The sequence below is a fragment of the Manihot esculenta genome, chromosome 1 (assembly GCF_001659605.2).
Source record: "Manihot esculenta cultivar AM560-2 chromosome 1, M.esculenta_v8, whole genome shotgun sequence".
NCBI lineage: Eukaryota > Viridiplantae > Streptophyta > Magnoliopsida > Malpighiales > Euphorbiaceae > Manihot > Manihot esculenta.
The window spans coordinates 30,875,609-30,885,050 of record NC_035161.2 but is presented as its reverse complement, the minus strand read 5'-3'; positions in this window follow the sequence as shown (position 1 = coordinate 30,885,050).

Here is a 9,442-nt window from a genome sequence, read left to right as displayed (position 1 = left end):
ATGAGCAAAGGAAGGCTGGGTAGAGGACTTTTGGCGGCAGGTTCAGCGGCCGAAGGTCCTCTACAGATCTGAAAGTCGGGGTCCTTCGGGGGTAGGTTCGGCTGCCAAAAGTCCTCCACAGATCCGAAAGTCAGGGACTTTCGGGGGCGGGTTCGGCTGCCGCAACTCCATTCCAAGTCCGAAAGTGCATGCTTTCGGGGGCATGTTAGGCTGCCAAAAGGCTGCCTCCCATGCAGGTTCGGCGGCCAAACTCTACTTCGGCGGCTGAACCTGGGTTCGCCAGAATGGCAGAACTTGATTCTGCCACATGCATTTCAACCCCAAACTCTCAAATCCTCACACCCAACTTCCTAAAACATGCATACTCACTCCAACCTGCATAAGGGGTATAAAAACTAACCTAAACCCCAACAAACAACAACAAAACATAAGAGGGAGCATACATTCATCCAAAACCCAACTCCAACCCTATAGCTCTAGATCCAACCATAACGTGCATCTTTACTCCTTAACCCTTCATAAAACTTAATTAAAAACATAAGAGAGGTAAGGTCTAGGCTTACATCTTGGAGATCTAGGAGTGACAGCAACTCCAACGTGGAGATGAGTCAAACGGTCTCCAAGACTTCAAAAACTCGAGTTTAAGCTTAGATCTTCAAAGACAAGAGAAAACTCGTGAAAACATTGAAAGATTTGAAAGAAAATCATAAAATCATCAAGGAGAGGGCAAAAACTCACATTTGCCGGAAAATGGAGAGAAAACTCGTCTATTTTCGGACTGGGGGCCTCTTATAGGTGGCTGGCCAGACCACCTTCGGGGGCCAAAAGAGCTCTCGCGGCAGCACCATGTTCGGCGGCCGAACCTGAGCTTATCCCTCAAAAACATTGTCTTTTCATTTTTAAAACTTTAACTCAAAAACTTAGCATTAAAACCATGAAAAACATTTTGTAAAAACATATTTTACCCTTACAGAGGTTCCGGTATCCGAGATTCCGAATTCCAGCGGAGATTCCATTGGAAGATTGGAATTCCGACACCGGAGTCTAGCCGGATATTACAATGTGTGTGAGCACGCCCCCTCTTAGTCATGCAATAACCAAATGGAAATTATAAAAGGCTCATTATAAAGACCTATTATTAGCAATTAGAAAGAGTCAAGTTATGTAGATAGTCATTTCCTATCTTCAACAAGAAGTGCATCATCAACTTGGCCACTTTTAAAAGGAAATTGGGGTTGACTTCTATTGAAGAACTCAACTCCCATGTACTTATTGATTGTCCTATCATCCCATATAGTTCCCCATTAGAGACACGTTGTATTATCCACAAAAGGATTTCTACAGCTGGGCTATTCATTATCTTTGCTTTTCAATACAAAGCAGCATATCTAATCCCTAAGAATCACCATGCCTTGTGTTGATTGAACATTTGAATATTTGTATATTCAGTGGCCTCATAACATCATGAAATCAAAGTTATCTGCATAACGGAGTTCAAGGTTTTGCTTATCCAATTTCTCCACTTGTCCAAGCTATTTGAGTGCCCATCACCAACCCAAATTGACAGAGGCCCAATCTAGATATAACAAGTGTTACTAACTGTAGAAGTGATAGTGCTGTCAGCACTTCACTTTGGAATTCACTTGAAGACTTTCATCAATCAGTGTGATTTGATATCTGCGAGTCATGTAGATATCTAATGAGCATTGGAAAGGTAACCCACCTGCTTTTTCCCATGGGGTTACATTCTACAGGCTTTGGAAAAAAAAAATTTGCAGCAGAGCAGCATAGCAAGCGTAGCATATTTGGTTATTGTTGGCTCCCTAATGGTATTCTTTTGTGGGAAATAAAAATATTAAAATTATGAAAAATGTGAATTCATTTCATTATAATATTTCAGCACTCGGTTATTATAAGCTTAATCTTATATGAAAATGAATTTAATTACTGATAGAGTATTTATTATATTTACTTGATTACACTTGTTTCCATGCAGGATCAAGTTTATATTAAATGCAACCCATTTCATTATGGTTTAAAGAGAAAGCAATAAATACATGACAAGGTGTCATCAATGGTTGATATGTACATTGTCTTTCCTTTTAGAGGGATCATTCTCTTTGGAATTTCATTTTGTTAGAATCAATGATATCATTTCTTCCATGAATAACATGATTTATGTGCCATCTATGATTTGAATGAGGAATTTTTGAATGAATCTTTGTATGAAAAGCCAAAAAGGATATACTAAACATAATTGAAAGGTATGGACAAAGGGAGGCATTCATTAGGAGCCACTAGAAATATGATGTGATTTCTATGAAACTTCCTTCTCTACTAACAGTGTATTTGTTTTGACTTTAATGTCTTTCTAGTGCTTCTCCTCTTCCATCAAAGTTTCACAGTACAGGCTCATGCTCAACTTGTCCTCGCACTATCAGCATAAGATTTTCAACTAGAATCTTCGTTTCTAGTTATTTTCAACGCTATATATGTAGTTGGACAAACTAAGGTTGATTTGGGATATCCATTATGTTGCTATATAACAAAGATTACCAAATTATTTTTGGTGATTTTCTCAAAAAAAAAAAAATATAGTCGTTTAATTTTTAATCAAATTTAAGTTGATTCATCTTTTATATTAAATACAGTTGAATACTTCCGAATTTTCATGAGCAATGGTTGAATAGCCATTTCTTAAGCTAATCGCATTATATATATATAGAAGCGAATCATGCCAAATCTGCAAACAAATCCGGAGATTGGCCAATTCATGCTAAATACACATTAGATTGTATTTGCAAAAGCTGGATAACTCATTGATTTTCTTTTAATATGAAAGTTTTAACTAAATTAACATCACAAGTTTAAAATCATGTAAATTTTGATTAAAATTCGAACTCGATTCTAATAAACACCTCTCTGCATGTTAAGAATCCAAAGTTTGCATAAAATCTTACAGCGAGTTGCATAGGAAGGGACCCATGTACATGAATACGTAGACACAAAGAGCACGTAATGAAAATGGTAGAGAAACGAGACCCTTCTCACAATACTGTACAAGACCCAAGAAGATGTGGGCAAAACTTAAATAGCAATATAAATATAAATTAATCAATCTCAATTCTCAAATGGAAATTATGGCAAATGCAACTGTTGTCTGATATTATTATCTATAATTATAAATAAAATATATAAAATAATCATTTATGATCGTTTGTTTTAAATTTATTTTATAGCAGTGTTTTACTGTAATTATTGAGTTAATTAAATGCTAATTTTAATTTGTAAAGGGTTTTCTACACCAATGCAAAACCATTTTAATAATTATGAAAACCTAATAATGATGTTTTAGGATTTTATTAACGTTATATAATATGAAGCACTCTTATTTTGTTATTTTTTTATTCAATTTATTAATATATACTGAACACTTGCCAAACTGAATCTAATGGGAAATCTTATAAGCAACAAAATAAGATTTGTTATTATTATTATTTTTTGTTATTATCTGGACAGCCGGAGAATTCAGGGCATACAATATTATGAAGAGTATTAATTATACATAAAAAAAATAAAAGAATTACTTATTAATATAGTTTTTATTTAATAATATCAGAATCATCTCTTAAATTATTATTGATTTTTTTTTATTTTAATTCAAACTAATTGAATAATATAAAAAGTAGCAGAGTTTTCTATTTAGAATCATATGGGGAAAAAAAATCTTATGATTAAACGCAATCTAGTGCCTTGCACTTGGGAATCAAAATCCTGCAGATTTAGTGAATAGCTTGGAGCAGATATTGATAGATTTTCATCAAATCATCAGTCAAACAAGAATTTTTAAGAAAGATATCATATAATTAATTATATATTATTCGGATTTATTGGAAGAAATTCAGAAATTATTGACTAAAATTAAAAATTAAATTAAAATTTAGTTGTTTACATGATCCAATTTAAAATTAACCATTTAATTTTCAATTAAACATAATCAACTCATATTTTGTTTAAAACATTCACAAACAAAAATAATTTTTGAAAAAAAATAAATAATTTTAATCGAAATAACCTTTAAATACAAAAAAATTAAAAATTTATTAAAAAAAAAAAGAAATTGAGCATTATGCATCAACAAATACTTATGGATTTGTTTAAAAGATAATTTCCAGTGGTCCGATTAAATGCATTATTTTATTATAATAATATAAAAATATAAAACTAAGTCACACTTTTTGAGTATATAGAAAATTTTTTAATAGGTATTTGATGTTCTGATATTCAGAAAATAAAATTTACAGTGATTGTATAAGTTTAGATCGAGGGAAGAAGTCCCTCCCTTTTTATTATCTTTTCTTTGTCTACTAGTGAAGTCTAGCGGTCTCTTTACTACAGTACCACATGTTCATGTCGTTTAAATTCGTACGTACGGATATGTCAGAGTCTCTCTTTACGCCAGGCGGCCATTTAATTTCTCCCGGCGCGTATACGGATAGGACTGCGAAGTGAATAAATCTGCTGTCCTTCTTTATGCCATGTCACTGGACCGGACTTTTTCTTGCTGGACTTAGGCTTGTAGGCTATTTGGCTTGTCCCGTGTGTCTGAGTTAGGGCTAAAGATGCTGGATCAGTCGTGTAAAAAAAGATTCATGGATTTTAGACCAACGTTGTTTTCTTGGATCCAGCTTTATCTAGAGTGATAAAGTCCAACGCTTATCAACATTGAAAAAAATAATGTTAGTGATTTGAATTTAAAATAAAATAAGAATAAATAGTAAAAGATAATGTTTTGATAAGCCAAAGAGAGTAGTGGTGGGCAGAAGAAGATGGTGGAGTGGAGGTGCGGGTTTAACGTTAATGGTTGGGCATTTAATAAATTAATTTGATAAACAACTAATTAAATTTTTTATACACCGTCAAATTAATATTGCTAGTCAACTTAGAATAATTGATTTTATAAAATAAAAAATTTTAATTAATTTTTATAAAATTATATTTATCCAATTTCATATTAATTTAAATAAATTTTAAATGATAAATATTTCTAAAAAAATGAGATTTATTTCAAACAAATTTTAATCTCTACAACTGATTGCATTGCATGCTTCATGAGCACTCAACCTAGGCTCAAGTTTTAAGAAGTTGAAAATTTTATTTTGCACTGAAAACATTGCTTGATGCTTCATTGACTCGCAAATTATGGAGATCATAATAAAATCATAATAATTAATTTATACATGTAAAAAGAAAGATGGATAATAATATTAAAATAATTAAAAAAATTAAATAAAAATTACGAGATAAAAAAATATAATAATTAATAAATAATATTATTTTTAATAAATATTAATTTTATGTTCGCATAATTAATTAGCAGTTATATATTGGGTTGCGTGCTCTAAAAGATAGCGTGAGACATTTCCTTATGCTGCTCTCTCACATTTATCCGCTGTTTCTTCAGATCATTGTGTTTAAATTCTGTTGCGCTACGGGCTGTTTATCTCAAACGTGGTGGCTTTGAAATTAAATGCTTAGTTTAAAGAAATGAATTGCAGGGATGTAGTTGAATCTAGTTGGACACAATCCTCTTCTTTGAAATTTATTTCTCGTTTGCAAGCATGCAGCAAGAAGCTATGGATTTGGGGCTCTGAATTGTACTCTACGTTTCAAAAGCAGAAATTTAAATTGAAGTACTCTTATCAAAAACAACTTGCAAAATATTTAAATACCTATTTTTTAAATAAAATTCCATTGACACAACACATAAAAATACTATTAAAAGGCTCCAGAATAAGGATGATGACTGGCTTGATTGGGATATATAAGTCTTCTATTGGTAACATGCAACCTGTTTTGGATTGTGTATAGTGGAAGGTCACAGCCGACGAGGTTAAGACTAATTTTTTTATTGCATTAAATCTGCGGGTCTGGATGGATGCACTTATGGCTTTTATCAACAATTCTATAATATTCTACGTGGAGATATTTTTTTTTTCTTTTTCTTAAAATGAGGATTGAGGATAAAATATGAAATCTCTCATATTTACTCAAATATATTTACCATCAAATTAAACCTGGAGTGCTAAATGCAGATATTATAAATGGTTGTTTTAGCAGTTTTTAATGACAACTTATTTATTTTAGGCAATAATTTTATGTCTCTTGTTTTAATTTTAAAAAAGAAAATTTCTATTTGTAATGTAATAGATAAAGTTGTGGAAGGTTATTACAAATCGATTGAAGTATATATTGTTATGATATTATTTCTGAGACTCAAAATATTTACGTACCACAAAAATTGATTACAAATAATATTGTTATTGCTTTTAAAGTTTATTACTATTTAAAGCAGAAAAATAGAGAAAGAAGATATTTATAACTTTAAAAATTGATATGAGTAAAGTATATGACAAAGTTGAATGGCCTTATCTCCAAAGTATTCTTCTTAAATTGAATTTGTTATTCGGTGGGTTGCTGTTTTAGTGCGATATATTTCATCTATGAATTTTTTAATTTTTCATAATGAACAATATTATAGTCATATTTAATTTTCTTCTGGGTTGCGACAAGAGTATTTGCTCTCTCCTTTATTAGAAATAGGAATCTACATCTAAAAAATATAAAATAAATAAAAAGTATACAAATCAAGGAAAATTCAATTCAAATTGGCTAAGGGCATTTTGGAGAAAACCACCTCAACAAGTCCAATTAAGCAAGACCCAACACTCTCGGTGCATGCAGACTTGGATCAGGGCCCATTAGCAATTCCAACAATAGTACCAGAGTTCAATGGCCTTACGTGTGCCGAAGATCTAAAGTCCAAGAAATTTCTTGACAGGTTGGACCGATAATTATAGACTAGACCCATTAAGTTAAAGATGTTGAATGTTTATGGTTTCTAAGGTTTAAAAAGAATATAAGCCTAGGAAAAAATGAGAAGAGAGGCTTGAGACCTCTCAGACTCAAAAAAATACAAGTCCACGATGACAAATGAAAACAAATCACAACAATCCAGTTGGACTTAAGGAGGTGTGATAGAGAAGTGAAAATCTACATCAGAAAAATTTTAAAATAAATAAAAGATATATAAGTCAAGTAAAGTCCAATCCAAATTGTCCAAGAGCATTTTAGAAAAAGCCACTACAACAAATCCATTTAGCCGCAATGTGAGTGTGCCGATCTTCTAGTACTATGTTACATGCTCCCATTTCTGATATTATACAAGTTCAACGTTATCTTGGTTTACCATCAACTAATTAAAAGGAAGCATTTCAATTTGTTATTGATAAAGTTTGATGATATATACAAAGTTGGAAACTTCATTTTCTTTCTCGTACAGAAAAGAAAGAATCGTTAAAGTCAGTTATCCGGTAATATCATCTCATATTATGTATGTGTTTTTGTTACCAACGGAGTCTTGCACCTGCATATAATGAATGATGAAGCAATATTGGTGGTGCAATGTTGTATGGAGACAAAGATACCAAACTCTGGCTACAATGATCGCCAGTACAAGGGTCTTCTAACAAACCATTCCCATGTTCAGATGGAAACACTACTTCATCACTGTCGTCCTGGTCCCCTCCTCCGATTAGGAAAATCAAATGCAATGCAGATGCTGCTGTCCCATTGAATAGATTGGGTGTTGGGTTAGGGTAGGCGTTGCGTGATGATCATGGTTTGTTTCTTCATGCTGCTATGTCGTTTAAGGAAGGCTGAGTAGTTGAAGCTTTGGTAGCACGTGAAACACTTAGTTGATTAAAGATTCATCACTTACAACATGTTATTTTGGAGACAATTGCTGTATTGCTTATAGATGCTATATCTTCACCCACGATGGATTGTTTATATTTTTGTCTTATAGTGTAGGATATAAGAGTAACTTATGAAAAAATAAACTTAAAAACCATTAGATCGGATATTTACGTATAGCTTTATACATTTGCAAAATATCCCATGATTATCAAAAGTTGAGTTTATTAAATTTGAACTTTATTTTAAAATGAAGATCACCCAATGACTAATATTTTTTTTTTTGGGAAGATGAGAGAGGAAGTAAAAGAGGAGAAAGGAAATAAATAATTACAAGTGTAGTAGTAATAGTACTGCCATAAGCGTGCAATTTATTTGTAATGGGAGCAATATTGTGGGCCGATCTCTTTTTCTATATCAGTGCACGTGTTTCCCAATTAATTTTCTTTCCTTTTCTTTTCAAGAACGAGGGAGAAAAGTTGACAGCTTAATATATATATTATTGGATTTTTTTTTTTTAAATATCATAAAAGTCGTATATTTTACTTGTAAGTGAGTATAAAATCTTGGGGATATATCTGTTTGACGAATTATCTAGTAAGCAATTAATTTTCAGAATATTATATTTCCCACATGATATTAGAAGTTAACTGAAGATTTCATATGCCAATAAAATATCTCATTTTCTTTTCAGAACAAAGAAAGAGATTTATGCCTCACTAATTCAGTCAATTTCAGTTTTAATCAATTTTTATTAGATATAATTCAAAGTCTAATAAAAAGAGCATTTTATATTATTAATTCTTGGAATGTGATCTTATTATTCCTTTACCATATAAATATACTAAAGAAATTTTATAGTGGAGCGGTGATTTTATATAGATATTTTTATATAAAATAAAAATTCAGTAAAAATTAGATTTATAAGAATAAAATATATTCTACAAAATAAAAAAATAAACCCTAAAAAAATTATTATTTTTTTTTCTGCAGCTATCTTTACTTATAATTTTTATGGTATAGCTTTCATTAGGAAGTCGCGACTCCCAGAATTGGCCTTCTGAATTTGTCTCCCAATTGCTATTGGACCACTGATGAGTGGTTTTCAGTTGCAAATTTCAACGTTTGATAAAATAGTCTTCTGATTTTTTTTTTTTTATATTTTCCTTTTAACCCTTTCTCAAAAATTCTTAAATGGATTCAATACATTATTGAGAAAAAAAAAAAAGATTGTAAAATACAATGACAGAGGAGAAACAACTGATAAATAAGTAGGAAAAAAAAATTATTAGAGAAAGTGAGTAGTGGGAAGAGCAGAATCAGCGTGGTGCAAGTGTGTTATATAAAATTGGGTGGCAGAGAAAAGATCCTGCCCCTGCACTTCTGTCAAATATAAATAAGCAAGTTGGCTATATTTTCTTTTTCTTTTAAAATGGAAAGCTGAGCACTTACTTAAATCAAGTTTTAATGGGAGCAAAGGTGGAAGAATCAAACCTAAATGCTATTCATCATTGTTCTGAGCATCCATCTAAACTAATTCAAGAGGAAACCCTTTTTGTTTCTTTAATCATTTCATGAGCATCTGGGTCTTATCTCTTACACCACTTTGCTTTTCATGTAATCAGTGTTTTGACCTCTTAATCTATTTGTTTATTTAACTATAGCAGAAACAGAAGATTAAATATTA